We start from the raw sequence: 22757 nt of genomic DNA, 5'->3' as shown, positions 1-22757 counted from the left end.
GTCCTTGCATGATGTAATCACCATGCATGCTATCTGGCATGATGCGGTAATATCGTAGAGATTATTTGCCTAAACGTGAAGCTGCAAAAGGAGAAAATTGTCTGTTATCTGTTGCTTATCAGTAAAGAGGATAAATAACAGATAACAAAACTCTAGGTAAGGTAAGTATCAATACCTAGCATATCAACGTCTGCATCGACCAGCCGGCAAAAGGTTTAAGCTGCATCGTTGTAGTCATGGACATTTTGGATACATTTCTACATATTACCTATGTTTTTTTTTAATTGAAGTTCACTATGTTTTGTGTACTCTTACCCAATGCTAAATCTATTGCACCCTGGTCATCCTGGAAGCGGGATTATCTCTTCTGTGGCCCTTTCTCTGTCATGATTACCGATAGGCATCACCTGTGCCCGCTCCTTTGGCACCAATTGCCTCGACTCTGATTAGCTCTCTGTCCATATTTAAACCCACTTCTATCTGTCCCCTTTGATCAGTCCATGTGCGAACCTCATTTAACTCTAGGCAAGCCTTTTTCGACCCTGAATCCCACCAGTTTTTTGCTCCTGTCTGTTCCCTGGCTTCGACCTGTTTTTGATTCTGACAATGTCTACTCAACCGTCCCAGCTTTCGACCTCTATTGTCCTCAACCACGTCTACTCACCTTTCCTGGCTTCTGACTCGCTTGCGACCCCGACCACGTTTTTGCTCTCCGGTCCTGGTTACTGACCCGTTTTTCCATTACCGACACCGCCATCGCTCGCCACGGAAGATCCACTTCCGCGTTTAGAGCGTCCAGCAATATCCGGAACGTGGGAGCAACCCTTTTCCTTTCTTCTAATAAAACTTGTGAGAAACGCAACGCAAGTGGGTCCTGTCTCCGTTCTGGTCCTGTCTCTGTTTGGTCCTGACATTTTCAAGGTTTATTTCTTTCCTCATGCTGAGGTTTTGAGTTTTCCCTTGCGTGCATGTTGGTTAAAGATCAAGGGATGACGTTTGGTAATTGTAACCTGTGCAGTCCTTGATACATTTTGTGATTAAGGGCTATACAAATAAGTATGAATTGACTTGACTAGTATCAAGGGGACTTGCGGCGGCTATCATTACCGGTATCGGCAATCACTAACTTACGTCCAGTTCACAGATCCCCGTCAAAAACTGTTGAAATTCATTCACTTTTGCATTCCATACAAGATTGGTTACAAACAAGTGGGAGTTGTGTTAAAAACATTAAATCAGATTGAATTTTGGGGAAATTTACGATACTCACGTATTGAGATAACAGATACCTCATGCAGTAAATGGAATTCCCTGTTTGATAAAAAAATAAATATAGTTTTAAAGACATATGTTTGAATACGGAGCAACACGGCGACGCAGTGGTTAGCGCGTGTGCGGCACAGTTCTAAGGTCTTGGGAACCTCCTGTGTGGGTTCAAATCCAGCTACCGGACTTACTGTGCAGAGTTTGTATGTTCTCCCCGTGCTTGCGTGGGTTTCCTTCGGGCACTCTGGTTTCCTCCCACATTCCAAAGACATGCATTTCAGGTGGATTGCCCGGTCCAAGTTGTCCCTAGGTGTGAATGAGCGAGCGAGTTGTCTGTCCCTGTGTGCCCTGCGATTGGCTGGCAACCAGTTCAGGGTGTCCCCTGCCCACTGCCCGATGATTGCTGGGATGGGCTCCAGCACCCCCGCGACTGTACTGAGGATTAGCAGTGCAGCTAATGAGATGAGATGAGATGTTTGAATCCCAGTGTTGTTCTTTAATGGCAGTTTAACATTCCTTAAACTGATCTTCGAAGCAGAGAGCAGCAAATGCACAAAGGGTAAACCGCCCTACAGTAAGGGATTGCTGTACTTCTATCTATCTACCCTGGTTATATCCCTTGAGAGGGGTGACCGACAGCAAGACAAACACATGCAAAAACAAAGAAATTTAAAAGGGAAAAAGTAGCAAAAAACACACACAAATTTTTTGGGACCAAATGCCCAAACACCCCAAAAAATTAAGAACCTCGGTACCCAAGTTCATCATGCTTTTGTCCCTCCAGATGAAACGGGACACAAAAAAACAGCTATGTCACACGGTTCTGTTCAACAACAAGGCCCGATAGCTTTCACTGGTTTACCCCTGCCGCATCATACGGGTGCCCTGCCCATCCCTTAAAACACGTCCAAACATCCCACCTCTCCACTCATTCCTATCACCAACAAGAGCTCTGGCTTCCACTATACCGTAAATATATTTTTCTGAAAACAGTCGTGTTACAATACAAACACCAACTAATATTTTCTCAGATGTTTCCGAAATGTCCCTTTTCAAAAGACAAATTTACCTTCACCTTTCTCTCTATACGAGTTGCAACTAAATAGAGCACTCTGCAAGGAAAATAATGACGTTTACAAAGCAAGGACAAACACATCCATCGGCGGCAATAAGCCAGGGAGCAGGGAGTCAACCATGCAGCCATTGAAAGTTGTTCAATAAGCCACTTAACTAGGTCTCCAGATTGAAGCGCTGCAAATGAATGAGAGGCAGAGCGGTGAGCGGCGCTTTCACTTATCTTTGCTTCTTGCCTGGCAGGGAGGGTTCGCTAATGAATCCGTTGTGTGTATTTGTTTTTTAGCCCGAGTGAAATTTTCAAATTCCCACAACCGCACGCGTGCACTTCAAACTCTGTCTAAAATTCCATCTGATTAAAACCCATCACCGCCACCATAACCACAACCTTCCCTGTTGGTTTAATAAGGTTTGCCTCCAGCTGCTCTTATTTTAACAAGCATGAGGGCAAACTGTTTTTTGTAGACAACACGTTGATAAATGAGGAACTGTTCATGAATGTCTCATATATGTTCAACCTTTGAGCAATGTGAGAAAAGATATGGTTTAAATAAAGTGTTACTAATGCAAATGTGTTGAATTGGTGCCACTCTTGTCCCCTAGTGTCTCAATATTCTGATAGCTGGCTGCGTTTGTCTCCAGTTGCTATTTTTATTTTTATGTAAATTTTTCAAAATATTAATGACATTTCAGATAAAAACACAGCTAGTTGTATAGCAGTTTTCAGTTTTTCAATGTATAGTATCAAATTCAGGGCTTGAAAGGGGGACAATTTATTAATTTGTCCTTATTTGTCACGGTTGCTCATGGCGCCCAATTGGCCCCACCCGTTTGGCTAACCCAGTTGCGGCTCGTTGACTGGCTTTAAGCTCAGTGCTCACCCTTTGTCAGTCCGTCAACAAACTTCTGCACCCGCAAGACGTGGGTTTTGACTCTGTGCAGTTTCCTGCTTGTGTTTTCTATCCGGTATTGTTCCCGTCTATTTTGCCCTGTCTAATATCGATTTCCAGTTTCGTTCCTGTCTAGTTTGTTCAGTTTAATTTCGATCTCCAGTGTCTGGTATCATTTCCGTCTATCTAGTCCTGCTTGTTATTGGACTCCAGTCTCCAGGTCCTGATATCAATCCTGTCTGTCCTGCCCTGTCCGATATCGACCCCATCTGTCTGATATCTGCTCGTGCAATTAGTATCGATCTCTTCTGCTTCTGGCTTCCTGTCATTCCACATCAGACTGCTGCTTCACGTCTTCCGCCCTACGATCGCCGAATCACTGGCGTTTGGGTTAACGAGCATGACTGCCCCATTTCCCGTAAAATAAAGCTTGGGTGAGAAACGTCACGCATCTGGGTCCTCCTCCTGTTCCAATTTAATTAAATGGTATATCTATTTAAAAATCAAATATAAAATCTACCTGTAATTTTCTGCATGTTTGTTTATACAAAATGCATATTTTCACTGCTATTCTAAACATACTTTTTCTCCATTCTTGTTGGTCATTGTTTATTTTCGCCTGAACAGAATATACAAAAAAGCAAATGATTTATATGTATATGATTTTAAATCCCGGCCTACATGATCATTTTTCATCATGTATTTACAAATTATTGGATTTGAGACTGTATCGGTAGATACACAACATGAAATCAATAAATCTATCCGCCCATCCATTTTGGCCAAAATGTGTTAAGCCAATGCAGCCCGCGAATTAAAAAGTTTGCCTACCCCTGATGTAAAGGGACCTTATTGCTCTCCTATATTTGGATAATTATTCACTAGGTTGAAAATTATAAAGGTTGCCTCAAAAATGAAACAGAAGAGGGAGCATATACTTACTTATTTCAATCATTTGATCATGAACCCGAACAGGATCAGGACCCAAATGCGTGATTTTTCTCACAAAAGCCTTTAATTTTACGGGAAATGGGGAGTAATGCACGTTAGGCAGCAGTCTGGCATGAAATGATAGGAAGCCAGAGGCAGACGAGATTGATACCAATTGCCCGAATACATATCGGAAAGATGGGGTCGATACCGGACAGGACGGGACAGACAGGATTGATAATGAAACAGGATATTGAAATAAAACAGGACAAACTAGTCGGGAACAAAAACTGCAGAGAATAATAAACAGGAAAAAAATTGACGGGAACGAAACTGGAAACTGATATTAAACAGGACAAAACACATTGGCTAAGGTTGGCAATTATTCCACAAAACTCTTGTCCCTATGCTACATTACATACATATTGCTTTTTTTTGCTCTGCTAAGTAAATAAGACTTGTCCCTATGCTACATTACATACATATTGCTTTTTTTTGCTCTGCTAAGTAAATACGACTATGACATAGGTTATTATATTTGTCAATTTGACTGTGCCTCACCAGATATAAGCCCTACCCCTCGGTACTGCATCTGTGTATGGCATTTTCCTTTAAGAAAAGTTGTCCACAGGAATTAAAGTTGAGAGTGTTGTGTCTTAAAATTCAAAGTAGACAATTGTTAAGCTAAATGGTGATCAGAAAAAAAGTCAAGTAGACAAGCATGCAAATGTGGTTTCCTGAAAGATGACACCCCGGTCCCAAAAAAGAAAGAATGGGTCTCTCTGGACTCTCCTTGTTCACTCGCTCTCAGTTGCATGGAGGGGCTAGCCCTGAGTTGCCATGGCAACAAGGACTTGCTGCCGCAAAGACTACAGATGGAGAAAGTAGCGAGAATAAAAGGAGAGAGGGAATGAAGTGTGCATCTAGCAAAGGTACAAGGAGAAGAACATCAAGTACGTCCCCAAAATTCATTCGCACTTGAAAAATCAATATCCACTTGTCCTACTTCTTCCTTTTTTCCCCAAAAGTCCCTCACTCGCTTCCTTTTATTCCCTCCTGTTTCTTTTTTCCCCTCGCTATCCATGCCTCATTCACTCCCCTTGCACAATGAATTAATAATGACACAGTTGCGAATCCACATTGGTGACGGAATAGTAATTATGAAAATGTCAATCTCGGTTACGCCGGGAGAATGAGAGAGCGGCTATTACCGTTGCCGACATTTGCACTTTGTTGGGCTGGTGAGAGGATGAGAACTAATTTGACTACTTTCGTGAGTGAGGACTGGTATTCAATATTGGAAGACTTGTGGTCTCTGGGTTTTTTATGTGTTTTTCAATATGCAATAATTGATGCGAGAACCTATTCAAGTACTTGCAGTAATTGTCCATAAGTATGAAACATATTGTCATCTTAATCCGTCTCTCAGGACAAGAACGGAGACAGGACTCAATTGCCTTACGTTTCTCTCGGTTTTATCTGGAAGAAAGGAAAGGATTGCACACACGATCCGGTGATCACTGGTCACAGGAAACAGGTCGCTCTGAACGCGGAAGTGGCACAAACAGGTCAGTAGCCGGGACAGGAGAGCAAAAAACGTAGTCAAGATCAGTAACGAGTTAAAATCCAGGAGACGAGAGTAGACATGGTCAAGATAAAAAATAAAAAAACGGGTCGAAGCCGGGAAACAGACGGGAGCCAAAACAGGAGTGATTCAGGGTCGAAAAGCTTGCCTAGAGTAAACTGAGGTTCGTAGACAGACTGACAACAGGTGACAGATAGACGAGCGTTTGAATAGTGACCGGGAGCCAATCAGAGTCCGAGGCAGCTGGCGCCAAAGGAGCGGGCACAGGTGAATCATATCGGTAATCATGACACTGTCATTTTATTTATACATCAACAATCTTACTAGAATAGGTTTTTGCACCTCTGTAAAATTGTGAAGATTCTCCCGAAGCTAGGAAAATCAGATGCTGAGATTAAAATTCATGCATTTAATACTTCTCAGTTTGATTATTGCAATATATAGTTCTCTAGTCTCCAGATGACTAGCATTCAAAATCTTCCACCTGTTGGAAAATGTGGCAGGAAGACTTTGACGAGAACAAGAAAGTTTGATCATATCACTCCAATTGTATCCAACTTGCACTGTCTTCCTGTCTGTTTATGATGTGACTTTTGGGTTCTGGACTCGCCCCCTCTTATCACTCTGAAATGGTTTCCCCCTATATTCCTGCTTGAAGCCTCCGCTCGGAAAACTTGTGACTCCAAGAGCCAAGAAGAAATCTGCAGGCTTGAGAGCTTTTTCCATTAGGGCCACTGTGCTTTGGAATTCTCTGCACCCCTGAGATAAGATCTGCAACCTCAGTGGAAGTATTTAAATCTAGACTAAAGCCACACTTATAGTCTATAGCCTATGATTGATGTCAAACTCATACTTTTCTCTTCCTGTCCTTTTCAGTTGCCTGGCCAGTGGTGAAGTGAGGGAGAAGTTGAATTTGGATTAGTCAGCAGACCAGCACCGGGACCTGACAAATGTCACCATCTGCATTGACCAGCTGGCTGAGATGGGGAGCTATGTCGTCAGTTTCTTGGACTTCCTGAACATTTTTATATATTAGCTATGTTTATTGTTGATGTTGACTATGTTTTGTGTATTCTTACCGAATACAAGATCTATTGCAGACTTGTCATCCTGGAAGTGGGATTACCTCTTGTGTGGCACCTTCATAAGGTTTCTTGCTTTCCTCATGTTAAGTTTTTTGAGTTTTTCTTTGTCCACATGCCAGGGGATGGTGTAATTGTGGACTGTGCAGTCCAGAGGTTATGAGTTTAAGGGCTATGGAAATAAATGTAACTTGACTTATTGTCATCCACGATAATGCTAAATAATTTGAATATATTCTATGTTACTGCGTGCTAGCTTGACTTTGTTAGTAGACGTAACGCAAGATTCAAATGAAGCCGAACGATCACGTGAACATGTGCGAAAAGTCTATTCTTCTGCATGACCTATAACAATTGTCTATTTAAAATCCCGTGAATCTTTAGAACGTAAAACCCTAGCAAGACGGATAACAAAAGCATTTCTCGGTTCCCAGGTAAATACGTTGCTTTCACGTTGATGTACCAATCTGACCTGAGCAGGTCCAGCATGCTGAAAGTCACATCAGTCTGATAAAGATGTTCATAAAGGGATTTATATTGGCTGTCACGGAGTCTACAGATTTCTATCTCGAACATACAGTTGCACACGCAAACATGTGCAGGTGTCTGGTCTCATTCATCTTCACAATTTATGCTTCCAATCCCTCCAGACCCCCTCGCTGCCTGCCTCCTCTGATCTCACCGAATGATTCTAGTTTTGATCTTGGACGTATTGGGTGACAAGAGGAAATCACCTCGATAGCATCGGTGCAGGAAGCTTCCCTCGCAAACAAACAGACCCATCTGTTTTCCGGCCATCCATTACGGCAGTGTGCAACGCCTGCCCTGCCACCAGTGTAGGAACGCGTTACAAAGGAGCATGTTCCTGGAATGCAACTAGTTTTCCCTGTAACATTAACAATAACATTTTGCTACTTTACTCTCGTCACTACATAGCGTGGTATGTGTTATTGACCACTTATCAAATGTATGAGTTTTTGTGTCCTCTGCTGAATACACATGCATCATGCAGACTGTCACACACAGCCATCAATCTGCTAGCAATAGTTTCTGAAGGGTGGAATTAAGTTTACATTTTAGTACCCTCAAGCAGTGTTCCCTCTAAGATGCGCGCGTGCGCAATTGCGCACTGCTCGCACATGCTCAGCGCACAAGAAAATCTAGCCAGCGCACAAAAATGAGGGCTCAAAATTACTAATTAAGAAGCGACATAAGTCAAAGTTACAGTGCATGAAGGTAAAAATACACGGGTTCCCCTGACGTTGTGTCCTAAATGCGGTATTTTGTAGGCAATGTCGAACGAAGTTGAAAAGTAAAGTCAGTAGAGTTTGTCGAGAAGCGGCTTCTTCGGCTCAGTTCACTAAAAGGATACGGCTCTTTCGGGTCCTAAACGGCTCTTCAGGTTGTTTTTGCTTCTATAATCCCAACATGACCAAATATTATGTAAAATTATGCACAAAATGACTTAAAGGAATGGGGAAATAGAACAAAAAAGAAAAAAAAATGAAAAAGTAGTGAAAAGCTGAGAAAAAAAGAAACAAAAGGAAGAGAAAAAAAGAAGGAAAAATGTAGAAAAAAGCCAGAAAAAAAGAAAAGAAAGAAATGTAGGAAAAAAGTAAATAGAAAACAAAAAGAAAAAAGTAACAGCTCGGAAAAAATAAACACAATGAGATTTATTTTAAAGGAATAAAAAAAAGTAGAAAAAAACACGGAAAAAAGAAGAAAAAGTTAGTGTTGCATTCAAATAATTTCCGATTCTATCAAGTGAATCTTGTTGCCAACATTGTACTTCCACTAAAAATGTGATTAAGTACAGTTCTGTATCTTACAACGACTAAATAAGCCCCCAAAAATGTAAATATTATGCGACAAAATATGTCAGGAAATAAAAAGAAATGGATATCTTGTGAAAGAATTGTAAGAACAAATGACGTTTGTAGGCCGTACAACCTTTGGAATAGTACATGAGTCAATTCATTCAAAAGAGAAAAATAATTTTGCTTTGGCGGAAACTCAGCAAAATGTAACTTGATGTCAAGTTTTGGACATGTTTGATAATTAATTATCTTGCCACACTTGGGATTATGGTTGCTCACTGTTGTTTCAAGCGTTGCTCACCGACTTTGTGTGAATGCTCAGACCCGTGGAAAATTAGAGGGAACATTGCCCTCAAGGCGAGAAGAAGTATTTTGAACTTAAGAGGAAGACCAGGAGAGGAGCTTCCAGATAAGAGATTCTGTCCCTGGCTAAAGCCCTCCTCCGAGCCCCCTCTTTCATTAAATCTTCAGGGTCACAAAAATCAACCCCAAAGAGGTGTAAATCAAAGGACAGCAAAACGACTGTCCGATAGCGACAATTATGCATGGTCAAATGAATAAAAGTGAGTCAAAACAATGAACTGGCATCTAATGAAATTTCCTTTTTCCTCGTCCAATAGTAACAAACGTATCAGGTGGGGATGCTTAAATTTTACTAAAACGTACAACTTAATATAGATTCTGTGGCAATGTCTGAAGCACAGAGTACAATAATGCTACATTTCTCCTCATGGAGATATTCTCCCTACTTTACATACTCGCATCAAAGCTGTATTTACCAATACAAAATAAAATATTTCAATCAGGTAGTCACCTTATATACGCATATTTGGTTGTGTGTCACCAGTAGCGAATGGCAGGTAGTGTGTAGGGAGGAGGGCTTAGCTTTTATAGGAACAAGAAACCTAGGGGAAATTAATGGGGAAACTTCCTAAAGCAGCTGTAAGGGGTCGGCTTCTATGCGAGTATATACGTTAATGTGCAGCTAGATAGTTACATTCATTCATAATGGGCAAATTTTTGTTGTCAGTAACCCAAGGGTTACCTTAATTACCTTTTAAATTAAGAAACTAGTAACTGTAACTAATCACTGTTTTTCAGAAACATGCCATGCCACAAACAAAATCCAAGGTGCAGATCATCTATCCATCCATCCATATGCACCGCTTATCCTAACTAGGGTCACGGGGGTGCTGGAGCCCATCCCAGCTATCTTTGGGCAGTGGACTGGGGACACCCTGAACTGGTTGCGAGCCAGTCGCAGGGCACACAGAGACAGACAACTCACTTGTTCAAACCTAGGGGCAATTCGGACCGGCCAATTAACCTAACCATGCATGTTTTGGGGATGTGGTATGAAACCGGAGTGCCCAGAGGAAACAAACACATGCACAGGGAGAACATGCAAACTCTGTACAGGAAGGCTGGTAGTTGAAATTGAACCCATGACCTCAGAACTGTGCTGCGGATTGGCTAACCACTCAGCTCCCGTGCCACCTGAAGACCATCCACATAGACAATATTTTCTAGGACTGTCCAATAGCAGATTTAATGATAGTGATCTATCATTTTGTAGCACGGCGGCGCAGTGGTTAGCGCTTGTGCGGCACAGTTCTGAGGTCATGAGATCGAACCTCCTGTGTGGAGTTTGCATGTTCTCCCCGTGCTTGCGTGGGTTTCCTCTGGGCACTACGGTTTCCTCCCACATTCCCAAAACATGCATATTAGGTTAATTGACCGGTCCAAATTGTCTCTAGGTGTGAAAGAGCGAACGAATTGTCTGTGTGCCCTGCGACTGGCTGGCAACCAGTTCAGGGTGTCCCCTGCCCACTGCCCGAAGATAGCTGGGATGGGCTCCAGCACACCCGCGACCCTACTGAGGATAAAGAGGTGCAGATAATGGATGGATTGATCGATGGATCAATCATTTTGCATAAGCTTTAGTCAACTGAATCAAAACCCCGCACAGATGGTTGGACACGTAGATGTAGCATGTCGTTTTAATGAAACAAATGCAATTTAATGGAGAAATTTGAGGCCCCGCCGTCTTCTTTTTCTTTGCATGACATAAAATGCAGTAATAAAGTGGCTAAGTAAAACAAATGCACGGCACTAGAGCAGCTTTTACGGCAGCCCTTGCCCGCGTGTATAAACAAAAGAGTTGGACGCTAAGTGGAGGTGGGGAAGAGTAGGCACAGGACATATTCATTAACAAAATCCATTAGTTTGAAAACTGAATAGTAGATAAACGAATGGCAAAGGCTTGACACTCAATTGCAAGACTAAATGCTTGCAGCGCGTGAGTTTTCAAAAAATTAAAATAATATGCGGGCGTTATCAGGCGTCACTCAAGGTCGCTGTGTTCAGCTTTAATTACAAGTGTCGCCAGAGGGAGGCTCCAGTGATACACCAAATTCTGACGTGCCGGCAATAAATCACACTAATCTTCGACACTCGTTGCGTTTCATGTGCCGCATGTAACAGATATTGCACAAATATATGTTTTATGGATAGTAACTCAATTTAGACACAAAAGTCAAAAGTGTGCAAACAAAATCAAAATAAATATAACGGGCCTTGCAAAAGTATTGGTAGCGATCATTTTTGAAGAGCATTTTTTAGATCTTTCCTCAAATGCTTCATAGAATTGAGGACTTGACTTTGGTTTGGCCATTCTAACACCTTGGTATTGTTAGTTTTAGACTATTCCATTGTAGATTTTGCTTTTGTGTTCAGGGCCAGTGTCCTGTTGGTGATCCTGCGCCACAATCTCAAGTCATTTTTATTTGTATAGCCCTTAATCACAAAGAGTCTCTAAGGGCTTCACAGGTTATTACACAGACTATTTTTTCAGAGTACAGTGGAACCTCGGTTCTCGACCATAATCCGTTCCAGAACCCTGTTTGAAAACCGATTTGGTCGATCACCGAAAATCGTTATTGCCATTAAAAGTAATGTAAAATCATTTTAATCTGTTCCAAATCCTTGAAGGCTTACCATAAACGTGAAGCTAACCCAGGCTAATTCCGTACGAAAGATTACGCTAACATGAACGTGTAAAAATAAAAAAATCAGGTCGTTTGCACACCATTTAGTCTCCACAACAAGTGGTGAGCGGTTAAAGGATAAAGAAAAGATTTATGAATAGGATTTCTTACCTTTGTGGTGGTCTGCAGAAGCCATGCTCTATCCCCTCGAAAGAAGGGAAACTTGCACATCTTCTTCGTATTTTGCTATTATTTCTTTCTTAAATGCAATAGTTGTACACACTACTCTTCCTTTTTCACCTGTAGCAACTTTGCTGCTTGCACCGACCTTCTTCCGAGGCATAATTAGGGGTTAAAACACTCCGTTCACCGATATTAAAAACGAAAGCAAAAAGAAGTGCGCGGTCACGTGACAACAGTTCTTCACGAGGGTTGGGGGCAATCTACACCCGTACGCCGCTCAGCATCGCCCCTAGCGTACCGGCGTTCGAACTCCGATTTTTTGAACGACAAGCGAAGCAAGAATTTTTCGAAATTTTTGGTCGAGAACCGATTTGTTCGAACTGAGAGGCGTTCGAAAACCGAGGTTCCCCTGTATTATTACACCATCCCCTGATCTGGAACCAACATGAATCTCAAAAGAGATTGTCTACAAGAATCACCCTAAATTTCCAGCTTCCCTCCATTTTTTTTTTCTTTTGGGCCATCTGTTTTCTAGCCCTTGCGGGGAAAGTTAAGGTAGGGTTTAGCGAGCTTCATTCCACCAGGGGGCGCTGAGCGGGTTTCGAAATTGGCACAGGTGTGTTCAATAGACACACACCTGTCCTTAATTCACGCCACTTTTTAAAAAGATATTTTAGACAGCACATGTTGTTGGGTTATTTTATTTTCACAGCTAAGACAGTTTTTTTTTTTATTTCTTGCTTGAACAATTTGTTGTTTTGTGACTATTTGTTTGTCATTTTGCTCCTCCTTTGTTATCAGAAAACCATCCCTCTTTTTTTAGTACCCTTGCATCCAGCTTTTGCTTACCCCCCACATGGGTCCATCACCTCCACAACTTAACACAGCACTTACATTTCCCGCGTACAGACCTGATCCCACGCACTTGTGTTGTGTACAATAAGTGCTTTTGTATCATCAACCATATTTTCTGCTTCTTAACTCTTCCTGCACCACGCTCGCGTCTCCGTTACCAACCTGCCGACTTCGTCCATGGTAAGTGCTGGTCATAAACTTGTTAAAACGATATTTATCATATTACAATATTTTTATGTTTAATCACTGTTTGAATGGGTTTTAAGCAATGTTCCCTCTAAGCTGCACGCGTGCGCATTGCGCACTGCTCGCACATTCTCAGCGCACAAGAAAATCTAGCCAGCGCACAAAAATGAGGGCTCAAAATTACTAATTAAGAAGCGACTTAAGTCAAAGTTACAGTGCATGAAGGTAAAAATACACGGGTTCCCCTCACGTTGTGTCCTAAATGCCGTATTTTGAAGTCGAGTCGAAGGAGAACGAAGCTGAGTAAAGTTAGTAGAGTTTGTCGGGGAACCGGCTTCTTCGGCTCGGCTCACTAAAAGGAACCGGCTCTTTCGGGTCCTAAACCGCTCTTCGGGTTGTTTTTGCTTCATTAATCCCAACATGACCAAATATTGCGTAGAATTATGCACAAAATGACGTAAAGGAAGGGGGGAATAGAACAAAAGAGAAAAAATACTGAAATGAAAAAGTAGTGAAAAGCTGAGAAAAAAGAAACAAAAGGAAGAGAAAAAAGTAAATAGAGAACAAAAAGAAAAAAGTAACACCTCGGAAAAAATAAACACAAAGAGATTTTTTTTTAAAGGAATTTCAAAAAAAAAGTAGAAAAAACGGAAAAAAGAAGAAAAAGTGAATCTTGTTGCCAAAATTGTACTTCCACTAAAAATGTGATTAAGTACAGTTCTGTATCGTGCAACCGACTAAATAAGCCCCCAAAAATGTTAATATTATGCGACAAAATATTTCAGGAAATAAAAATAAATGGAAATCTTGTGAAACAATTGTAGGAACAAACGACGTTTGTAGGCCGTACAACCTTTGGAATAGTACATGAGTCAATTCATTCATAAGAGAAAAATAATTTTGCATTGCCGGAAACCCAGCAAAATGTAACTTGATGTAAAGTTTTGGACATGTTTGATAATTAATTATCTTGACACACTCGGGATTGCTGTTGCTCACTGTTGTTTCAAGCGCTGCTCACCGACTTTGTGTGAACGCTCAGACCCGTGGAAAATTAGAGGGAACATTGGTTTTAAGTAAAGGTGGCAGATCAATCCAAATATAGATGTAATCGATACTGAGCTGGTATTTGTATCGGATCGATACCATTGTCTATTCCATTTTAAACAGCAATAAATCCTCTATATTTGGTGGCTCTTCCAACATCATGTTGATCTGAATAATCGATGATATGTTTGGAAGAATTATTTTCTTTTTTTTGGGGGGGGTTTCAACAAGGAATGTCTCATGCTTAAGACCAACTTCTGTCTACATGTAACAATGTGTGAATTGTTAATAGCAATGTCTGTACAACAGGATGTAAAATTAATAATTCACAGCTGCTTTGTGGAATGTGTCAACACAGTGACAGATCTTAGCATAATCTTCCTTTAACCCCTTTTCTATTTTCCTCTGACCTACAACGCCGCTCCCTCGCCTCCTTTTCCCCTCCGTGCAAGACAACCGACTATGAAGACATGTACAAACACAACCAATTAGAAGTAAACTCGGGTGTGAAAAGCTGCAGCTCAACTCTCTAGTTAACAAAATAATGAAGCAGGGGAAAAATGTAAACACGCCGATGCTGAAAAAGCGAGACAAAAGGGAACTAAAGAGAATGACAAAAAGAGCTACAAGGTCTCGCAGACTAAAAGGAGTTCTGTCACGACTGCAATGCAGTTTTACAACTATGGAACACAAAAAAAATGAGACTAAAGGAATCCGAGAAGAGAGGGAGAAGCGGAAGGGAGCTAGGATGCCTCCAGTGCCCGTGACAGTCCGCCTGATGATTTATGGCTAACATTGTCTCGTGGAGTAATTGGCTGCTGGCTCTCTTGCTACTTTGTGGTCTATTTCGTCCTCTCGTTGGTGCGGGAATGGGGGCACGAGGGAAGCAGAGGTGTCTGTGGAAAGACTCAACGCAAATGTTTTGGAGTAAACACAAATAGGTGTTATGCAAGAGGAGGAAAGCTATAAAATATTGACCTAGGCTAGCCTCTGAGGAAACTCATAGGTGAGGATTTGGTGATGTAATGATTGATACCCGTTTTCCATTTATGCAAATGCTTTAGATAGATAGATAGATAGATAGATAGAGGGGGGAGAGAGAGAGAGATCGATACTTTATTCATCCTCGTAGGGAATTTCACACTTTGAGCAGTATCCTTCTGTTGTTTATTAACAGGATGGCCTCGGGCTGCTGTGTTGTAGTTTAGCAACAGCGGAGTGGATGACGTCACACGCTAGGCCAAAAGTTCGACGTCCCTGCAGCAGATGGAAATCTTTGTGCCCAGGGTTATACCACCTCGTGTTCACGTAGATAGCGAGTCCACCTCCTCTACGCTTCCCGCAGGCTTTTGTGGCTCTGTCTGTCCACGTTAGCGTCCAGGATGCTAGACGTGAGCCACGTTTCCGTAAAACACAGAAAACTGCACTCCCTGTACGCTTTGAGGTTTTTCACCAGCACAGCCAGTTCGTCGATCTTACTTGGTAGAGAGTTCACATTTACCATGATTACGGACAGTACCGAAGGCTTATAACGCCGCTAGCCGCTTAGCCTTCACCTTAGCTCCGGCGTTGTCAGACAAAAACTATATAATCCATAGCTTAATATCCAGTGCAAAATTGATTCCCACAAATGTAATTTTAACATGCTTTAAAAATTAAAAGGCTACCCTGAATTAAATCTACATTGAACTCTTTTTCACCCCTGTAAATAAAATGTCATTAGCACTGTAGAAGATGGCAAGTAGATATTCAACCTGTTTGTCTTCACTCTCAGACAGTGTTAATTTGACTGTGTAACAGTTTACCCTGACTGTGATTGAAAATGATATTTCTTAGCTCCTTTTGGATCTTTGAATTGATGATTGATGTGTAACAGTTCAACTATGACTAAATGTTTTGAGACTGTTGTTGTTGACAGCTGTCACGCTAAGTTGTTAAATGCAGGAGTGAAGCCCATCATTCAAAGCTATGGATAAATGTATTCATTCCTGTACAGAGTATGCATGTTCTCCCAGTGCTTAAAGCCAAACTAACCAAAGAAAAAGTTGATAAGGCAGCACTGAACAAACATGGCTGAAACCATCAGTCTGTGCTGGTCTTTACTCAGACCTGATATCATCACTACCCTTATAGACTAAGTTGTTTCCGAATTTTCAATGGGTTTGACTTATTAATTTTCATTTGTAAGAAATTGTGTTTGCTGGGCACTGATGTGAAGGTCCTGACTGCCTTTCCATTTTGTACTGTTAAGTGACGCAGGTTTTCTTGAGTGGCAGAGGGGTGAGACACAGACATCAAATGGAAGCTGCAAGTCTTTTATCTTCCCATTCATAAGGACCGACACATTTGTGATGGGAGCAAAAGATGACAGCGAATTGGACCATCATCAGCCTGTTATCAGGGGTTATTTTGCCGTTATACCATTGGTTTCCTTACAACCTTTTGACTGATCACCAACAAAGCCACCTTAGACGCCCTCGTCCCAGATTGGGAATCAGTCAGCATACAGGAAGGAGTCTCAGACGCTGACTATTACTGATCACCACAAAATCCAAGGAAGTCATACTCGACTTTAGGATCCACTCATCAACAGAGATTGTGTAGAGAGAGTCCCCTGCTTCGCACTCCTTTGCAGCCACCTCTCTGACAACCTCTTCTGGTCTACCGACAGCAGGGCTATCGTGAGGAAGCCCCACCAGCGACTCCAGTTGAAGAAAAACCTGGACCATAGGCTGTTGATGTCCTACAAAGCTACAGTGGTAAGCATCCTTGCATATGGCGTCACAATTCAGTATGTTGTCAACAAAGCCCAGAAAATCATTGGCTGCTCTCTGCCAAGTCTGGAGGACACTGTCCGCTTGCAATACCGTACCAGAGCTAACAACGTTAAAAATGATTCCTCTAACCGACCACCTATTTGACCTATTGCCTACAGGTCCCTTAAAACAAAGACTTACAGGCGCAGAGACAGTTTCCTGGGTTGTCATCTTAAGTGTCCTTAAAAAGTTGTTTTAGGAGAGTGAGTTTACGCCCGTCATTGCAGTTTTCTGTTAGTGTAAATGAAAATGGTGAAAGTAAGAAAAGACAGGCTTCAAGTAGAGTCCAAACGTGCTGCAATTATGACACAAGCCAGATGATGGTGTCAGCAAGTAGAAAAGGTGCAAATTACTTACAGCACTTTTAACAAGCGCACTAGACTTTGAAAAAATTAAATTTGGCCAGTTGTAATGAAAAATGTGTATTTTATAGAACAATGGGTATTCATATTGTATTATTTAATTTATCTGAGATTTTTGTCTCTGGTAAATTACTTTTATTTTTGTACAGTTACACTACCATTTTTTCATTGCAATTACAATTTAGTCCATCTATGTTCATTTTTGCAGTTGTCGTGGCCGAGTGGTTAAGGCGATGGACTAGAAATCCATTGGGATCTCCCCGCGCAGGTTCGAATCCTGCCGACAACGAATCATTAGTGAATCAAGGAAACAAGGTTTTGGGTGCTCTGAGGAGAGTGATGAGCAACAAGAGTATTAGTATGGATGTTAAGAGGGGACTGTATGAGAGTGTGATTGTGCCGACTTTGTTGTATGGTGCAGAGACTTTGAGCCTGAACGCAGAATTGAGAAGGAAATTAAAAGTTTATGAGATGAAGTGTTTGAGGAGTATGTTAGGATTGGATAGATTGAGAAATGAAATGGTGAGAGTTAGAACTGGAGTAGTAGTGGAACTGAGCAAGCGTGTGGATAAGAGAGTACTCGGTTGGTTTGGACACATGGAGAGGATAAATGAGGAGCGAATGTTGAAGAGGATCTACAGAGCAGAAGTAAATGAAAGGAGACCAAGAGGAAGGCCGTGATTGATGTGGATGAATGGTGTTATCAGTGCACTGGAGAAAAGGGGTCTAAAAGTAGCGGAAGCTAGAGCTCTTTTTGGTGATAGGAATGAGTGGAGAGGTGTTGTGAAAGGATTGTGGGATGTTTGGACGCGTTTTGTATGATGCGGCAGGGGTAAACCAGTGAAAGCTGTCAGGCCCAGCTGTTGATTAGTAGAGTGTGTTGTGTCAACCTGACCCAGGTGACATAGCCGCTTTCTTGTGTCCCGTTTCAGCTGGAGGGACGAAAGCATGACCAACTTGGGTGCAGAGATGCTTGACTTGTTTGGGTGTCTGGGCATTTGGGTTGGCCATGGTCCAAAAGTGCTTGTCTTGATGATCTTGTTTATCCTGGAATTCCATGTCTATTCGCATTGCAAACCAGGGATGCCACTAAGAGCACCTTCACTGCTTTACCAGATTCTTATCATTTATTCTTAGTCATTGCCAACATGCTGAGCTTTGTCAACTCTTGTATTTCATGGTTTCAACACCAAGGTGTTTTCTGCATTGTTCAATCGACTTGTGAGTACTCATTCTACGGGTTCTTTTTTTTTTCGGGCGTTTCAGTGAATGTTTTCCAACCTTGTAGCAGGCTTGAGCCGCACAGCACACTTTGATGTAACCTTGAGGCCATTGATTTTTGTAAAGTCGGTATATTTGTCAGTCTTTTTCTACCTACTTCTTTGTAAATAAATTATTTACCTAATCTTATTTTTGTGTCGATGTTTATGGGATCTACTTTTCCCGCAACACCGGAATGTAACACATAGAATGTTCACTCTGTTGTTATCAAACACAATAAAGACAAATCTAATTTAATCAATTTAGATCCAAGGGAGTAATTCAATGGGACCTGTTCACTGGCAATGCATGCCCATCAGCGGCAGTGATCACAACCACCTGGCCCGTGCATAACAGAAGTCTTATTCAAACACATTTTCTGTCAGCATGACTAAACCGGGCAAGCTTTGTTTTGTCCTACATAAAGAGGGTGAAACATGTGTCACTGCATGTAAATACAACAAAGTAATCGAGTATGCTGCAATGAGTCTTTCCTACACAGAGTGACACATGCACTCTGCCCTCTGGAGTTGGTAAAAGGCTGCCGGAACTAAACACGTTCAGATGTATCGGTCTGAACTGCAAAACGTGTTAAGCGCTCCCAGTGAGTAACAGCAGTGATTTCCAATCGTTGCATCACTGCCGTTGCTTGATGACATCACGAGCTGACATCATCGAGATAAAAACCTAATTAACGTTTTCTGAAAAACATTTAGGAAGGTGACGGATAAGATTTCTTATATCATTCACCGCCAATGGTGACTATCGGCGTCAATGATTAGTTTTAAATGCATAGCATTGATCATTTCAGACATCAATCCTCCATTTTTCATTTTCTGTATTTTCTACACCGGATTATAAGGTGCACCCCTCCAAACAAATCTTTTGTGATATATTTGTCATATATAAGGAAAACTGACCATAAGAAGCAATGAGAAACAAAAGCGAGTCTATCAAATGTTATGATTTTCTCAAATAAATGCAAGGCAAATACTCTCTCCGGCGGACGGAGGTCAGTGTTGGGTTCGCATAGCGTTGTGAGTTGGCTCAGGTGTAAAACTGTATTCACTCAACAGTTTAAATAAAGCAGTTAACACATGCAATACCAAACATTAAATATTTTTCCAGATTGTTTGTAAATACATGTGTTTAGAAAAGATCTTTTGTCATCCATGATTATAATATGTAGGGTGGTTTACTAATGTAAGCAGAATGATAAAGCATCTATCTATGTATTTGTATGGTTGGTTGGTTGCATCCCTTAACCACTAGTGTTATAGGGGCACCATAACCTGTGTTGTGTCTTGGGTAAGTACAGCCCGGTGGCGCCCATGCCTGTCAGGGCCAACAAATGTTCCACCCGATCCTGAACCGGGGACCTTTCGCGTGTTTGGCCAATGTGCTAACATTTGCACTACGGAAACACTATACCAAAGCCATATCCCCTTAGTGGGAGGTGGCTGGAGTCAAGAACACACTCACATTCACCAAATATTCATTCCCCTTTGCTCTTCCCAACCTGACACGAACATTCAGCCCACAGCACAACAAAGGGGTGAGTTGCTGTGTCATGCAACCCTTTATCAGGAGAGAGGCCCAACAGCAAACCCTGGTTTACCCCCTCCGCATCATATGCATCAATATCAGTCATTCTTCCTCATCCAAAGCACACACTTTTACATCTGTTAATTTAACCGACCTCACATCCAACCATATTTGGGCCTTCCTCTCATTCTATTTCCCACCACTTCTGCACTGCATACTCTTTTAGTCAAATGTCCTCAATCCTTTATTTCCATTTGTCCAAACTAGCCCAGGACACTTTCATGAACCCTCACAGCAAGCTTTCTCACCACACCAGTTCTTCTGTTTACTTCTTCATTCTTTAACCTATCAACATAAAATTTTCAAATAATTCAAGTACTCGTAAAACCCGGTAGTGACAATTCTTTTCTCTTTTAATCCAAAAACTGAAAAAAAAGCAAGACAGGAAAACTTATTTGGGTCCTGTTCCCCAACTGTCTTGCCACTTTTCGGATTAGTGTATTCAAACAAAGTGTACTTTTCTATACAGTGTCTGGGAGGAATAAATTACACAGTAACATATGCCGAGGTCAATAAAGCCAGCCAATGAAAAGGAAACAAAAACAAAGCCATCCAAACTTCTGCCTCAGTAACAATGAACGTGGCAACAAACTTTGCGCTGGGAAACAGGTGCGGATGAATATTCATGGAGGGGCCGAGCCGAATTCCAACGAATTGTGCGAGTGGAGTGAGTGCTTTGTTGAGCATGTGTCCTTGCGTGGGTGGCCCAAAAAATAAATACAGATTTATATAAAAAAAAAAAATACAGATTTTGCTTAGTGAACATGCAAAACGCTGTCGCTGGAGGAGTGAATATTCATGAGAGCTAAAAAGAACAAGCCAAGGGGTCAAGTCAATCATCCAGAAGAGTAGGAAGAAGAAATTGATGGAAATAAAGGATAAAATCACAAGGGATAAGCCTGGAAAATAAAGAAAAGCAAAGAGAGAAAAACTAATGACATATTTAGCATAAAACACTAAATCTGTTCCCTCCCCCAACCTTTTCTGTACTACAGACTAGTTTAATGTATGTTAATGTTCTCACGTCCAGCCCAATTGTAACAGTGGCAATAATAACAATGATAATAACAAAAATCGGCTTAAGTCCGCTGTGTAATTACTAGACCACTTTGGATATAGATGACATAGGAAAAGGTGTTGGATTATATCTAATCCAACCATTTTTACTCATAGTATTAGAGATGAATTTAGTGAATGGATAAGTCAAGTTTGTTTGTATAGCCCTTACTCACAAGACGTCTGAAAGGGCTGTAAAGACTACAGACTACTATTACACCATACCCTGATATTAAACCTATATGAGGGCAGGGGAAATGTAAAGTTGGCCGTTTTGGGAATGTGCATTTCTCAGAATTCAATGCAATGAAAATAACTTGTTTTTATATTCCTTCTCACACAAAAACACACATAAAGTAACGTTTCAATCATCAGTCTAATTACATCTTTTGTACATTTATCAATCTTATATTCTTTTATTGTGAAGTCGTGCTCATGTGTGTGTGTTCCTTTTCCTGTTTTCACTGACGAATAATAAACCACGCCTATGGAGTGGTGGTTCTGTTCGCCAAGAGACACAGCCACGTGAGCATGGGCAGCAGCTACCACGAAGTAGTTTTATAACTTAATATCTGTTTTTATTTGAGTAATACAGCCACCAAAGAGTTTTTATAATGATTAACTTTAACAGGAATATTCAACAATCTCAGCATGATAAGAATCAACAGACAGTACACATTATCAAAATGAAATATAGGTAATAACAGAAGGTCTGGTTGACAGCATCATTCATAAGCTATTGGATATACGTTTGGATTAAGCCTATATTTAAAGATTCCTACTGAAGTTGCAGATCGATGCTGCGGATTTCTTCTTGGCTCTTAGGATCACTAGTAGGATAAAGGCTCTAATGCCTTTTTGTATGTCATTGTACCACTGGTGGTCTAGTGGTAATGTGCCAGCGCCCTCACGGCAGAGACCCAGGCTTGAATCCCGTTGCATACAATATATTGCAAATTGGGCCAGTGATTATCAATCATTGTTAAACTACAGAAGTATACCAGGAAATGTAGTAACACACACCTATAAATTCTGTTTGAAATTCCAATCGTATCCACCATATTTTGTAGTAATCAAGGAGCACTAAGTTATTAGGGGCATCTTTAAATGTCTGGCCGATTTGTTTGTTTTTAGGTGCGCCTTATAGTCTAGAGAATATGGCATCTGTCATGATTACAGATGTGAATCACCTGTGCCCGCTCATTTTGCGCCAACCTCTGCGGGTTCTGATTCCCTGTCCCTATTTAAACCCTGTCCTGTTATTCCCCTGTTGTCAGTCCGTCTGCGAACCTTTATTTATACAAGGCAAGCCTTTTTCGACCCTGACTCCCGCCTGTCCTGTTTCTGCTCCCGTTAGTCTCCTGCTACGACCTGTTTTGATCTCGACCACGTCTACTCTTCCGTCCCGGCTTACGACCCATTTTTGATCCTGACTACGTCTACTCCCCCGTCCTGGCTTACAACTTGTTTTCGACCCCGACCACGTTTTTGCTCTCCCTGTCCTGGCTACCGACCTGTTTTTCCGTCCCAGACACTGCCATCGCTCGCTACGGAAGATCCACTTCCGTACTCGGATCACGATCCGAGTGCAAGAGCGACTTGCTTCCCGCGTCCAGCGAACACTGGATCGTGGGGGGCTTCCTCTTTCTTTCAATAAAACTACGCAATTGGGTCCTGATTCCATTCTGGTCCTGACAGGTATCTAAAGACCCTGATCATGATTTTGTATGCCAGCAAGAAAACAGATACGAACAAT

General features: G+C 41.6%; 1 protein-coding gene and 1 non-coding gene across 2 annotated transcripts in view; one reads left to right on the top strand and one right to left on the bottom strand.

The window, feature by feature from the left end:
* The window catches only part of plxna4 (plexin A4), a 351701-nt gene that overhangs the window by 158722 nt on the left and 170222 nt on the right, over window positions 1-22757 (bottom strand). The gene's annotated exons all lie outside the window — the stretch shown is intronic.
* trnas-aga (transfer RNA serine (anticodon AGA)) lies at window positions 17288-17369 on the top strand. Its single transcript has one exon. It is a non-coding gene; the product is annotated as a tRNA-Ser (tRNA).

This window comes from Urocampus carinirostris, chromosome 11 (genome assembly GCF_059441175.1).
Source record: "Urocampus carinirostris isolate Australia breed hairy pipefish chromosome 11, RoL_Ucar_1.0, whole genome shotgun sequence".
NCBI classification, from domain to species: domain Eukaryota; kingdom Metazoa; phylum Chordata; class Actinopteri; order Syngnathiformes; family Syngnathidae; genus Urocampus; species Urocampus carinirostris.
Note: the sequence above shows the minus strand (reverse complement) of the source record. Positions and strands in the feature narration are given on the sequence as shown.